Source organism: Dendronephthya gigantea, unplaced genomic scaffold (genome assembly GCF_004324835.1).
Source record: "Dendronephthya gigantea isolate DGI-Jeju-01 unplaced genomic scaffold, DenGig_1.0 000151F, whole genome shotgun sequence".
NCBI lineage: Eukaryota > Metazoa > Cnidaria > Anthozoa > Malacalcyonacea > Nephtheidae > Dendronephthya > Dendronephthya gigantea.
The window spans coordinates 325,059-338,878 of NW_021163161.1; positions in this window are offsets into that span (position 1 = coordinate 325,059).

Here is a 13,820-nt window from a genome sequence, read left to right on the forward strand (position 1 = left end):
AAGGAAGCTAGACTTGCAAAAAATAGAAATGCTGAGAAATTAAGAAGACAAAAAGAGTCAGCAGAGGCAAAGGAAGCTAGACTTGCAAAAATTAGAAATGCTGTGAAAGTAAGAAGACAAAATGAGTCAGCAGAGGAAAAGGAAGCTAGACTTGCAAAAAATACTAATGCTAAGAAAGCAACAAAACAAAATGAAACTACTGAGCAATGGAATGCAACAATTGCAAAAGAAAAAGAAAGAAAGAGAGCTACTAGAAAAGATTCTTGCTTTGAAAAGCAAAAGAAAAGTAATTGTTACTTGCGTAGTAGCGCTTGACAAAATGTCGTCAATAATTGGCGCCTGTGTTTCTGTGATGGCTCAGATGGCTCAGAATTGTTACTTGCGTAGTGAAATATTGATACATTCACACTTGTGAGAAATTTTCATAATTCTGTATCTACAGGACCTTTGTATGTTTGCACTTGCTGTGACCAATTATGGTATAAACATTCGGTTTCTCTGGCAGACAGACTAAGAATGGTCAATCCTGATTTAACCAAGTATCTACAAAATATGAAAAGTGATAACATTGAGTGGCTTTGTCAAACTTGTAACAACCATTTAAAGAAAAACAAAGTCCCCACTTGTGCAATTGCTAATGGCATGAAATTTCCTGAAAGACCTTCTTTCTTTGATCTAAATGAACTAGAATGTCGACTTATTGCTCCTCGGTTGGCATTTCAAAAGATTTTTCAAGCCCCAAGAGGTGGCCAACTCAAAAGTACTGGCAATGTTGTAAATGTGCCTGCAGATGTAAACAGCACTGTTAATGTTATCAGATGAGATGGGTACTATTAAAGTTCAACTTAAACGAAGATTACAATACAAAAGCTCTGCACTTTCAATGCACATAAGACCTCACAAAATAATGCAAGCAACTGCATGGTTAATTAACACAAGTGCTTTGTATCAAGATCAAAGAATTATTATAAACCAGAATTGGTTGAGAAACCTGGAAGAGTCATTGGATGTGATCAGTGATATTGAGACATCAAATGGTGCAGATGATTTAACATCAAGCCTCCCTGAAGATGAATGGAGTGAGGCTAAAGCAGAAATACCAGCTGGAGTAACTGATAGTATGTTGACTTATCCAGACTGTCAGTGATAGTGAAAGACAGGAAATTTATAATGTTGCTCCTGGTGAAGGTAACAAGCCGTTCAGTATATTTAGAGATCAGTACTCTGAAGAAATGTCATCCAGGCATATATCTTGGACAAAAAAGACCTGATGATAAACAAAGGTTAAAAAGTGTTTACTGTAGTGACATATTATGTAAATCTGAGTTAAGAAGATCTGATCAAAGAGCTGCCATGTGTGTTGAAAATATATTCTTCAAAGCTAAGAAGTTACAAATGAAATTCTTGATCGTTTAGTCACAGATTGCACTCCGAAAAAAACAAAATAGGTACCAGAACACTTACTGCTGGAGACCAAAAAACTGCAGAAGGTTTACAAAGTTTAACAAACCTTGATGATGGTTTCAGATTCTTGAAAACTCTTAGGGTTCACCACCTTATTTTGAACGAGCGTAAAAAGACTTGTTTGCCATGATTCGTCAGTTAGGACCAGCATCATTATTTTGCAGTTTCTCGTCAGCGGAAACCAAATGGAATTATTTATTAAGAATTCTTGGTAAACTTATTGATCACAAGGATTATAGTGATGACGTATTGAACAATCTTAATTAGGAGGAAAGGTGTCGGCTAATACGAAGTGACCCAGTAACCTGTTCAAGACATTTTGATTTTCATTTCAATACCTTCTTAAAAGATGTCTTAATGAGTGAGCTTTGCTCCATTTGGAAAAATGAAAGATTGGTTTTATAGAGTTCAATACCAACAGCGGGGATCACCTCATATTCATATGTTGATATGGCTTGAAAATGCACCTGTGTTTGATGTTGATAAAGATGAAGATATGGTTGCTTATATTGATAGCATAAGAATTGTGGAAAGAGAGATTAAAACAAAACTAAATTATTTTAAGGAAGGTAAAGACATTACTTTTGATGAATTACTACAAGAGTTAGGTGTTTCGGAACGGCAATATATTCTTGCTATACGATCATCTTTGAATACTCCAACAATCTTCTTAAAAAGAAGTCCAAATGAGTTAAGGATTAATAATTACAATCCTGTTTGCCTTTAGGCATGGCAAGCAAACATGGACATTCAATATGTCTTAGATGTATATGCATGTGCAATGTATATTGTGACATTCAATATGTCTTAGATGTATATGCATGTGCAATGTATATGTGCTGAAGCCAAAGAAGGTAATACAAATATCAAACAGCAAGTTCGTGATATTGGCAACAAATTTTTGAATTCTGTTGAAATATGTGCACAAGAAGCCGTGTATATTGTTTTGAAACTTCCAATGCGAAAATCGTCACGTAATGTAATTTTCATTAACACATCTCCTCCTTCTGAAAGAGTTGAATTGCTTAAACCATTGAGTGAGATAGAGAAAATGTGTGACGAATCAGAAGAAATTCTGTCTTGTGGTCTTTTAAAAACATATGTAGAACGACCTGATTGTTCGCAAAAGTTGACGCTGGCCGATTGCGCAGCATGGTAAGACTCTTGTGGTCAAAAAACATATAGGAAAACAAACAAGCCTGACGTTGATAATCTTTCTTTAGAAAATAATGATGAAGATAATGACAATGAGTTGTTAATAAATGGCGATTATCTTCACGTTCTAAAAACTCCTGAAAATATGAAAATAAAGAAAAGATCTCCAGCTAGAGTAATCCGAAGTGTCTGGTTCAATAAAGAGACTCAACCTGAAAAACGTTATCGCGAGTTAATTATGCTCTTTACTCGTTGCGGAATTAGCAAACCAATTTGATGGGAAATTATTCCTGTTTTGAAGAGCACTATTTAGCTCGAAATGAAGAAATCAGTAAGCAAATGGAACAATAATATGCTGTTTGTAGTGAAGACTTAAATGAAATTGGACAACATTTAGATGAATGTGATGATGATGCTTTTGATACCCTTGCACCTGTGACACAAGATGTTGAGCGATATGATCAGGATGAAGGATGCGTGGATACACATCCTGATTTAAACAAAACATTTGATCATCTTGCAGAAAATTTGGGCATACCGTCTTCTTTACCAAATAATGAGCCGTTGAGTTTAAATCAAATGCAAGATAACGAATATCAAACCTTAGTTCAGCTGCTAAATAAGAAACAAACAGAATTGTTCTATCATGCTCTGCATTTGATAAAAACATCAGAAAAGCCATTTTACACATTTCTCAGTGGAAGTGGAGGTGTCGGAAAGTCTAACCTTATTAAATCGATTTACCAGGCAGCGTTGAAGTATTACAATTCACATGCAGGGGACGATTTTCATTGTGTTCATATATTATTCCTTGCTCCAACAGGAAAAGCTGCATATCTTATAAAAGGTAACACGATTTACAGTGCCTTGCGCATTCCAGCCCGTCGGTCATTGAAAAATTATAAACCATTGGATTCTGGAAGACTGAATACGATGAGATGCAAACTAAGTTCATTAAAGTTAATATTGCTTGATGAGATATCAATGGTTGGCAACAGCATGAAATCATGCGACAGAGAGAAAGCAAGATTTTTGCAGAGATACTTAATCGACTTTGTGAAGGTAATCATACTCCGAGTGAGATACAAAAACTAGAAGCAAGCCCCACGTTTATTCATTCAAAGTGCTTTAGTTGATGAATACAATGATATACCGGGTGGCGCAAAAAAATGTTCCCCCTCTTAGACTTATTGTTATTGAAAAACTAATACAGATATCTTATTCAAATAAAGTTTGTTGAATGCAGTAATGTCTAACTTAAATTTTGATATATGTCTTGAACATTTCTGTACAATATTTGTCGAGATCGAGCCTTTTAAAAAAAGGTGCAGTTTTTGACGAAGCGAATAACATGACTAAATATTGCAACTCGACTTATTTTCAACTTCCATGATAGGCATTTTTTAAAGTGTTTATTTTTCATGTATGTTTTCTTTGCATGTTTAAAGAAAGGTATTCGAAGTGTATTTGATGTTAAAATAATACTGTTCATCGTACAAATCGAACAAATTGGGTCCCTAAGGAGTTGCAATGCACAAGGGAACGAAAGCAAAGGAGCTTGCCCCCTTTGTTATAAACATGCCTCGTTTAACGATACAGCAACGAGTTTGGAATATGCGAGGACTAATAATGCAAGAGAAGTTTAATTTACGTCGATGGCAAAATCATTGGAATAATATTCCATCTCCAAGCATAAAAACACTGAGGATTTGCCAGACGAAGCTAATCAATATTTGTTCTTACGGTACTGTTGCGTGCTGTTTTCATTCTATTTTAGAACATTTTTTGCTTCTCCCAGAAACGCTACTTGGAGTTTAAACGCCTATATCTTGGCTAATATTGTATAGAAATTTACAAGGCTTACATTAAAATGTAAGTTAAATGCCACTCCACTCAAATAGGCTTTACTTGAAAATGATATCTTTTTTAGTTTTTTTAAATTAAATTAAGTCAAGGAGGAGGAACATTTTTTTGCGCCACCCGGTAGTTTATCAATCATTTGATGGTCTTGATAAATACATAATCAGGGCACAAGATAGCGTAATTGGAGCCTGTTCGGCTGAACTGAAAGAAAAGATAATGAGACAAATACCACATGTTCCTTTAAAAAATTCAAAACAGTTGGCTTATAAGCTGCATATTGCTTTCGGACAATGAACAGAAATTGCGATGAATATACACACTGATGATGATCTTACAAACGGTGCAAGTAATGTCATTAAGCATGTTCAATTGACTGATAATACTAAACCTTCTGGCATCGTTTGGGTTCAGTTTGAAGACGACGATGTCGGAAAGAAAAACCGACAAGAAAATAGAATTATCTATGCTCGAAGTACATCTATACTAAGTACTTGGACACCAATAAAACCTGTTACAACGCAATTTGCTGTAGGCAAAACAAAGTCTGCTCAAGTGGTAAGAAAGCAATTTCCTTTGAGGCCAGTTGCCGCGAAAACGGTTCATTGATCACAAGGTGATACTCGCCGTTAATTCAAATACAAGAGGAGTAATTCCTCATATTCATTACGTTGCTCGAAGCGGAGTAACAACAATCGAAGTGCTATATATAACTGATCTGTGCGAAAGTAAGATTTCTGTTGATCCTAAAGTTGTAGAAGAAATGCACTTACTGAATAGTATAAATTAGATCTTTGTTTCACTCCGTTGTACATGCTGAATCCCACTGATTTAAAAATTTGCTATCTTAATGCAAGATCTTTGCACAAACACATTGAAGATGTACGAAAAGATATTAATTATACGTCTGCTGATGTCCTAATTTTTACTGAAACAAGATTTCGCGAAGAAGATCCTGGTGAATTGTACGCAATTGAAGGCCATGAGTTATTCAGAAATGATGACGTTTCAAATCTCAACCGTCCATATCATGGAACAGCTATTTATTCTAAACTTCCTATGATTATTGGATATCCTTGTGCAAAAACTGTCATGGGATTGAGGTAACTATTATGAAGATTGTCGAAGTCCAGACCTAATTGTAATTGGAATATACAGATCCCCAACACTTGCATTATCATCTCTTTTGGCTGCCATTTCTACGACATTGGAGGAACATCCTTCTCCACAGGTTATAGTCATTAGAGACTTTAATGTCAACTGGCTTGATGAGATAGAACGAAAATCACTGTACAATCTTATGATCAATACCAATGGCCTCAAGCAACTTATAACTAGTTCTGCAACAGATAATGGAACATTGATTGATCATCTGTATATGAATTTGATTGAAGAGGATATCCAGGCAGATACTCTTAAAACTTAAGTGACCACAAAGCAATTTGGGCCTCTCTAAAGGTGAGGAAGGTAATCACATCCAGACATAGCGTTAGCATGTAACAAGAAAAACCATAGTATTGACACGGTAAGATGAACCCAGGTAAAGAAGTAATCACGTCCAACTATAACTAACGTTAGCATGTTACTACAACAACCATAGTATTGACATGGTTAGATGAACACAGGGCCAATATTTATTAGCCTGGCTCCAATTTAACAAAAGGTAAGCATTTAATTTTGAGGGTTTCTTCATTTTCTTTTCTCATGCAATTTGACCATTTCCCTTTATTTTTAGGTTCCGATGGCATATTTTCAAATTATTCACACAACGTAGAAGCTTAAACACTAATAATTTAAAGTTAAATAATAGATTTGTATTGCAAACTAGCTATACATATGCGTTTGTTTCTTTGATAACGCGAGTTTTTGCTTTTTACAGGTCTGAATCAGCTACAATCACAAAGAAGTTTTAAAAATGTCAGTGTTGCTTGTTGCCAACTGCGTGGATCAACGCTTACCTTACTGGTAAATGCTACTCATACCTTCATGATAACTACAACTGAGCAATACACATTTATATAAATGATGATTGATGGCATTCAATGTTGACTGATTGTCTGACTGATTACCACAGGGATAAGATATTGTCAACTGATAAATTTAAACTTGGAAAAAGCCACACAGTTTTTGGACCTACGAACTGTTGCTATTATGTCCATCTAATTGATGCTGATAAGTTATCTGTAATCAACATTGCAAACCACCTGTACCTTCCTACTGGATCAGTGAAATCATACTATCATCTTCAGTTATAATTGTGAAACATTTGGTAATAAACTTTGGCGAACAAGTGGTATAATCTGGTATAATACTGGAACAATAATGTTTAACCTTTTTTGACTATTAACATAACTATAACATTGATTTATCAACAAAAGAACCAATCTTGTATGTAACAAAGACATGCTGATAATCAAGGGACATCAAAACGAAATAATTTGAAAAAGTCCGAAACTTTCTTTTTCTCCTTCTAAACTAAGCTTTATGTTATTAGACGATGTGTGCCACCATCCCGGAACCTTACTCTCTTTTTTGTTCTGTTCACCTATTCTGCTTAAAAAAATTTTATTTCCTATCTCTTGTAAAAATGCTTTTATATATGTTTTGATCTGTCGTAAAATGTATTTGATACAATAAAATTTTATAATATATAGATTGTGTAATAAATCGACTTTGTTATAACTGTATTGAACTAGCTAACTATAGCGCGTTTATTCTGTTGTCTATGGCATTAGAACAAAGACTAGAAAATATTGCAGTTAATCATGTTTTAAGGCGGATTTCCACTTACAGCAAAATCGTTCGCCAGCGAAATATTTGCATATTTTCTTTTGAATTGAGAACAGTCAAGTCGAACTAATTTATTTATGCTGTTAAAATTCAAAAGAAAATATGCAAATATTTCGCTGGCGAACGATTTCGCTGTAAGTGGAAATCCGCCTTTATAGGCTACCCACATGTACGCATTGCGTACCTATTTTTCAACAGTGCTACAACGTGTGTGTGAAACCAACCCCCCCTAGGAAGCAAAATTTAATGAGAGACACATGACCAGACAACACCAGGGTCTTTTCTCAGCGGGTGTTCCCCCCATAGTGAGCACAGAGAAAAGACCCTGAGTATGGGGTTGGTCGAACAATCCTAACAATCTTAAAAAAATTTTCATTACATTTCATTTTTGTGAATTCTCTCAATGCAAAAGGCTGACTGACCATTGTCACTTTTGAATTGTCTCAGGCAAACTGTGCGTTTTAAAAATAGCCTCCAAGCTCTTTATTACGTGCTATGCGTCTGTCTTGCAAAGTAGGATGGCTTCAATCCAACAAGAGTAATAATCTGCAACGACCAAAAGATGATTTCCACTTGTCACTTCAAGAAGGTTGACTGAAATATCTTTCCGACTTTGAGCAAACTTATGGAAAACAAGAGCCAAGAGGCAATTTTTTTGTTGGATAAAGTAAACAGCATTCAAATTAGTGCAAACAAAGGTCGGTGTTGTCGTTGCAATAAGCCTGGGTATTATGCTAGAGAATATTGATACTTGCATGATCACAAGTGTGGAAAGTGCGGTAAAGTTGGTTATTATGACATTTGCTGCCCTTCAAAAAGTAGTAAATTCAAAGCCTGTCAAGAGGCAACTCTATTTGGTAAAAAGGTAATTTTTTTTGTGATTGTAAAATTTTTTTGCAATCTTCCACTTCTCTTGCAGCTTTGGGTATAGAATTGTTGAAAACATCTCACTTTTGGACCAGCAAGATGAAGAAGAGCTCTTCTGGTTGGGTCGCTAACTCCGGATGCAGTGACAAATAGCTCAAATTCCTCTTTTCATGTTGTCCAGCTTTGAGCTAAAGTTACTGGTTCACCTATAGCATCAAACACTGGAAAGCCAGGCAACCCACTTAAGTATGTAGACATGCTGAATCTATCCTTGCTGCCAAATGTAGTATTTTAGACCGCTTTATTCAACTACATATAAGAATGAACTTTACAGAATTACTGAACCAACTTTTATACCTACTAATTTTGCATAATTACATTCATAATTACATTCATAATCAAGTCCACTTTCTGCAAGATACAGTACATGTTGATAGGTTGAATCTGTCGGCCAAATCTTTTTCAGGCAAACCTAATCACAGTCTTGCAATGCACAAGAATAGCTCTTCCTCAGGTTACAACATTCTCTTTCAACCACGCTTTTCTTTCACAGGCAGATGTCTCTATGTTACATCTGTAGCATCCATTCCACAAACCAATATAGTGTAATGTCTCACATGCAGGGCAAAGATAATGATAAAATGCTTTAAATGTTTTGTAACTGGAAAAGCTAGTGTAAAATTCAAAATCACTACCATTATTTTTGAACTTGTGTATACAAAAATTGCACTGTTCCACTCGCAACTTTAGTTTTGATATCTCTTCTTGCTGCTCTTTTTCTCCTGCTTCAGGGTATCAACTAACTTTTCAAGTTCTAAGATTTTATCTCCTTTTTGCACTGACACATAGTGGTTTGGGCTAGTATCCTGGTTTGCACCAATCCTGTCTCTACGTTTTGATGTTGTTTAAGGCTTAGGTTGTGGTAGGTAGCAATACTTTCTATACTACAGTTGGCACATTGTGAAGCCATGTCTTCTCACCACCAACAAAATGCTTTGAACAAACTGTATCATACTTGTGTGGGGTGAAATTAACTCTGCCAATCCAATGTAGCCATTTCTTTTGAAGCTTTTTGTCAGTTGGGATTGTGTAAAATGAAAGTTGTATATTTCTCTTCACATTGCTATCACAAGTTGGAATACATCAAGTTGTTCCTCCCCCTTTATATTCTTTTTTCACAACATGTACTACTTCTGTCGGTTGTATCGACCTCCAATGATGTTCCTGGCTCATTATCCATAGTAATAATTTATGTTTAAAACTTATAAATAAAAATATAGCTTAATGGTAAAAGAAATCAAGGCCAGGATGGCCAGCGAACCTGACAACAAACACATCAACTTTATTCCACAACACACTTTAAAGTGCTACTGAAACTAAATTTTCATATTTGTGTTTTTAACACAATCGGTTTCTTCACGTTTTACTGATAATTTTGAGCTATTGCACAATGAATTCTGTTGATGGAAACGTGTTTAAAATTGCAAGCAAATGTGGCATTTTTGCTTGTTCTGATGCCAAATTGACCTTGCATGCTTGACGTCATTTGAAGGACAGAAGTTAGATTTGATAAGCTATAAGCCTATACAGGTCTGTACAAATTTGTTGCTGTTCAACTCAAGTTGTAGCTTAGTTTTTAACTTTCCTTCATGCAGATGGCATGTTGTAAAATGCGGACTGGACTGAACTGGAAAAGTGCGGACTTGTAAAGTGCGGATTTGTATGTAAATAACAATGTCAATGGATCTAAATTTTATTGGTAATGTTAACCGTCTAATATTTGCTTCAAATTGCATGTAGTCAAACCACTCTTAGTGCTACAGTGTATGTACAACGAGTTCTCGGAGGACACAAACGATGATGAATCTGTAGACATTTTGGAAATGTAGCTTCTTGCATTAAACATAATCGAAAATTGTTATCCTTATCATAGCTATTATAATGTTGCAAAGAATGACAACAACCTTGAACTGTGAAGGCAAAATGAGGATGGATGGGCTGTGAGCCTGTGACCTATCATGCCATATAAATCAGATATCTTAAGCCTGTTTACACTATGCAAAATAACTTAGGTTTGAATGCGAGTTAACCCAAACCTGGGTTAGTTTTTTTAGTATAAGCACACTTAGTCCAGGTTAGTTTGAACCCTGCTTTGAAGGTTAACACTATGGAGATTTAGGATGAGGATGTGTGAATGGCAAAAAGGAGGTGAAAATGGCAAGAAAATAGCGTGGCATGTCTATATATATACACGCATCACGCCATTTTAACGCCCTTTTAACATTCAGGTCCTCGTTCTAAATCTCCCTACTGGTGCAAACAAACCCAGGTTCGACCTGGGTTGAGTTAATCCGGGTGTTACCCGGGGCTGTTTACATGAGCCCACTTAGCCAAGATTCAACAAAGCGTCAGATGATTTTGAGGTTTTGAAAAAGTAAATAACACAATCTTGACAGTCGTGTGGTCATCCCAACAATTGCATTTGCCTGTTTTCAATCATAAAGACTTATTCCAATACCTTAAAGTCATGTCTCGCTTTGTTGAATCTACGGTAACCGGGCTCATGTAAACAGGCCCTAAGTCTAACCACTGCGATCTAACCTCGCCCTCACCTCAGCAAATAATTGTTAATTATATATAACTGAGTGATATGCATGAACAGAAAATAAACTGCAACAATAACTATAGAAAATATGTCAAACGTTATTTGAGATTTGTTCCAGTCAAATTCTCAAGGTTATATGCAGGTATGAAAATTTCTTCTTAGAAGTTCCTTGTGGCTCTATTGAAGATGTGGCAACAGGCCTGTAGGTACACTCAGCATGCTACCCAAGAAGTGGGTATGGCATAGTTCGGTTTTAAGGTACCACGACATCCATAACGTTTGGATACCCTCACGTCAGTGTATGTTAGTAGGGCTGCTACATATGAACCACTGTGGGATTTGGGCGTGTAGGGACCTTATCAATGGAAACAAATCATTACGGGCGTTGTGGGATAAACCTGGTACATCGGTATATTGGTAATTTATCCAGGAGCTAAATCGTTTGGCAAGTTGTTATCCATTAAATTGAAACCGGATGGTTGCAACGGATTATATGCAGTAGAGCAGCTACTAAGGTTACAGACAACATTTGAGGCAGGAAATAAACTTTGATGGAAATCAAGCATTCGTGCCTTTGATATTGGGAACTGCTCAGGACCAGATAGCTGGAGATCAGCCCCAGATAGTCTATTGATGACGGGAAGTGAATTTTTGTTGTATAGACTATAATTAATGTGTAGATATCAGTTTCATTCATCCATGATTAATAGTTTTCGACTAGATAGCATGAATAGCCGGGTACCATAAAATGTGTATTATTATGTTTGCACGCTTTTTATCTAAATATATATAGCCATCAGTAACTTGTATGTATGCTATTTGTTTTCACCATCTTATAAGCTTCAAAATGGTATATGGCATGATAACATTACATCAATCCACTAGGTATACCACCATTATTACAAAATACATTTGAAAATTGAGAATTTCAGGTGTGCGGCCCCCTTATCTTTAATAAGACGGTTCTTGCATTCATTTGCATTTTGGGTGTATGTTTTAGGGGGATAGCCAAGACCACACATTGACCTTACGTTGGCTCTGCATGATTCACGTAGGACTTCATGCTTTTCCAGGAAAAAATACTTGAGGAATTCTTCACCTTTGCTATAGTTGGACCATTTTTTAACAGCATTTTCACATGATTGATCAAACTCTTCCGAGGAGGTACAGTCGACAAGCCTCCCTTTGCAATGCTCTCCTACGTTCCTTCCAAATATGTCACTTTATGTTTGTGCAAAATCGCTTGACATCATACAGTTGCTGGTCGTTTGTTAAAATCACAACAGGCTTTGGAAACATTGATGTCACAGATGAAGGTCTTCTTGCTGGAATTGCTCTGTCCATCTTTTGCCTAATAAGTACATCCAAGAAAGGATCTTTACCCAACGTGCCTGTTGCAGATGTCAAAGCTTTGGAATTTCTAGAATTACGTTTCATATTATAAATCTGTGTCCTACTTCGCAGAAACTTGCCTGCAGCCTCTATTTGGTCTATACCACCTCTTTGTTCTATCACGTCATGTGCAACCTTGCGAGGCGAAAGCTTTGTGCTTTGCATTGTCCGTTAATAAGGCTGTGCTGTTCCGTCTTTTCCTTTTGAATTTTTGTGTGGTTGTACAACTACACATTGTTTCCCTTCTGTGAAAATATATTGCACAAGCACCAGCTCACCAGCTCCATGAGCTCGTTAGTATTTAGATTCTTCGCCGTTACAATAGATTTTTAAACGATTAAAGACTCGCATTTTTGTAATACAGTCAATGAATCTGAAACACTGACTGACCAGATATATCCTCTTGATCATTTATTTTTTTGAACAATGATCTTTCATCTCGTATGTTTCCTTTTTTGATCCAGTAACATTCCAACGACCTAGATAATCACATTTAATATCTTCTGTGTTATTTCTGTGATTGAAAACAGGGAGGTCTTTGACATCCGAAAATTTCTTTTTTTTCAAATTTGGCAGCTGTGGTAGCTTAAATACCATTGCTCTCCACTATTAATCTAAATATACCTGTACACAGAAATACAATGTGAAATTGATTACATTTTTAATCAACTTCTAAAGCTTTAGTAAAAAGTTTGGTTGTGAAATATAGCTTTTGTTTTATATTCTTTTGCAAAATGAGAAAGGAAAATCAGGGAACGAGGACTATGAACGCCCTGGTTACCAATTCCTTGTTACCAATTCCGGACACCGTTTCGAAAAAGAGCGCGAAATTTTCGGGTTTTTTTTCATACCTATTTAAGCACAATTTAAGTCAGCTATTAAAGCGACCTTCTTGCCTTTTACCTTTTGTCTTTGAACACATATTTATTTTTAGGCAGAGATAAATATTCATATTTTCACCACTTCATGTTCATGTGGGAGTACCCCATCTGTAAATAGTAAAACACCCCCCTGTTGATATTTTTAAAAAGGTCACATCACTCACATGACACGAACACCCGATTCGGGTGTTGAGAAATGAGACTTAAAAGTGAAACTTTAAATATTATGTGAGACAATCTGTAAATTTACATAACGCAATAAATAAATAAAAAGATACAAGAGTGTATAAGGAAGACATGCAGTTTGGTATATTCACATAAGCGTATAAAGAACAATTGCTATTAAAAGAAATCAGTCAGGCGTAGGACGAACATATGAATTAATAAGCTTCTATATATAGCTACGTCCTTAGATCTCTCCGCTAATTTTCCCTTTCGAAGGGAAATTCCCAAAAGGCAAAACTCCCAAAGTTTATTGATAATGAGAAAATGACAAATTAGAATAAAAAAGGTTTATTTAATACTTACGATCTTCCAAATTTGCCGAACCGTTCATAGTTTATAATAACCATTTAATAACCATCCATTTATAGTTTTCGATTATACTTCATGTTATACTTTATACTTTGTACAGACAATTAAAATAGTCTGTATTTATTTGCAAGTCCGCACTTTGCAAGTCCCCACTTGTGGTAATAATTCCATGTTCAGTATACACCAATATACATACAACACCCTTTTTTAAACATCTATTGTATAATATCATATCATTAAGCATCATACTATATCACACTGTATCATATCGC